The following is a 1,917-nucleotide window of genomic DNA, read 5'->3' as shown; positions in this document are numbered from 1 at the left end:
GGCGCAGTGGCTCACACCTGTCATCTCAGCTTTTAGGGAGGCAGAGGCGAGAGGATAGCTTGAGCCCAGGAGTTTGAGACCTGCCTAGGCAATATAGCAAGACCATGTTCTCCACAAAAAGGGGGAAAAAGAAAAAAAAGACGAACAGGCCAGGCGTGGTGGCTCACACCTGTAATCCCAGCACTCTGGGAGGCTGAGGTGGTCGAATCACGAGGTCAGGAGATCGAGACCATCCTGGCTAACGCAGTGAAACTCCATCTCTACTAAAAATACAAAAAATTAGCTGGGCACCTGTGGTCCCAGCTACTCGGGAGGCTGAGGCAAGAGAATGGTGTGAACCCGGGAGGCGGAGCTTGCAGTGAGCTGAGATGGCACCACTGCATTGCAGCCTGGGTGACAGCAAGACTCCGTCTCAAAAAAAAAAGCAACAAAAAACCCTCTTAGCTCTGCAAGCTCCCTCACCTTATTTTGAGAAATCACTAAGGAGAAGATTTTCCCGACCGCTCAAAAAATCTCCATTGAAGAATCAATCAGACTTGGGGGAAAAAAACAAAAGATCTCCAGTGCATCTGGGAAGACAGGCAGGGATATCCCAGACTGCTGGGGTAAGAAGGGAGCAATGAAGAGCAGCTCATAGTTACTGGGCACTTTTGCATACCAAACCTCAAGCCGAAAGCTTCATCAGTCTAGTATTACCTCAATCCATCTTGACAAAAACCTTGAGGAGTACTCCTGTTTATATTCTCTTTATGAAAGTCTTTCCAAATTATATGCTTGTTCTAACTAAAGAATCGACGCAAAGATGTATAAAGAATGACTTAATTTTCTTCTCAAACTCCTGTTATTCCCCACTGAGAAAACTCATGTTAACATCTTTTTTCATACTCATAACACAAATAGGGTGGTTTTGTTGCTATTACAAAAATGCCTTCATATTGCATATATGTATATGTGTCTTAATTTGTAAATTAATGATATTTTGTGAGCATCCCACTAGTCAATCGATATAGCTCTAACTGGTTTTTTTTCACCCCCAAACCCAGCTTTCCAGGATAACTCTTCTTTTTTTTGAGACAGAGTCTCACTCTTATCACCCAGGCTAGAGTGCAGTGGCATGGTCTCGGCTCACTGCAACCTCTACCTCCCGGGTTCAAGCCATTCTCTTGCCTCAGCCTCCCAAGTAGCTGGGATTACAGGCATGCGCCACCACACACGGCTAATTTTGTATTTTTAGTAGAGATAGAGTTTCTCCATGTTGGCCAGGCTGGTCTTGAACTCCCGACCTCAGGTGGTCTGCCTGCCTCAGCCTCCCAAAGTGCCGGGATTACAGGCGTGAGCCACCACGCCCAGCCAGGATAATTCTTTTTTTTAAACAGCTGCATTATCTTCTATTTTATGGCTGAACTACAATTTAATCACCATTTTCCTGTTGATGGGCATTCAGCTTGGATCCAGTTTTTCCTACCAGAAGAATGCTGCAATCGATACTCTTATGTCTACACTCCACATTCCTAAACAGCTTTTCTTTTTTCCTTTTTTGAATCAGAGTCTCCCTGTTGTCACCCAGCTGGAGTTCAATGGCATGGCTCACTGCAACTTCTGGCTCTCAGGTTCCAGCAATTCTCCTGCCTCAGCCTCCCCAGTAGCTGAGATTACAGGCGCCCACCACAATGCCCAGCTAATTTTTGTATTTTTAGTAGAGACGGGGTTTCACCATGTTGGCCAGGCTGGTCTGGAACTCCTGACCTCAGGTGATCCACCCTCCTCAGCCTTCCAAAGTGCTGGAATTACAGGTGTGAGCCACTGTGCCTGGGTTTTTTTTTTTTTTTTAAAGAGACAGGAGTCTCACTATGTCGCCCAGGTTGGTCTCAAAGTCCTGGGCTTAAGCCATCCTCCCACCTGTGTCTCCCAAAGTGC

The sequence above is a fragment of the Colobus angolensis genome, unplaced genomic scaffold, assembly GCF_000951035.1.
Source record: "Colobus angolensis palliatus isolate OR3802 unplaced genomic scaffold, Cang.pa_1.0 Scaffold4714, whole genome shotgun sequence".
Lineage (NCBI taxonomy): Eukaryota > Metazoa > Chordata > Mammalia > Primates > Cercopithecidae > Colobus > Colobus angolensis.
Note: the sequence above shows the minus strand (reverse complement) of the source record.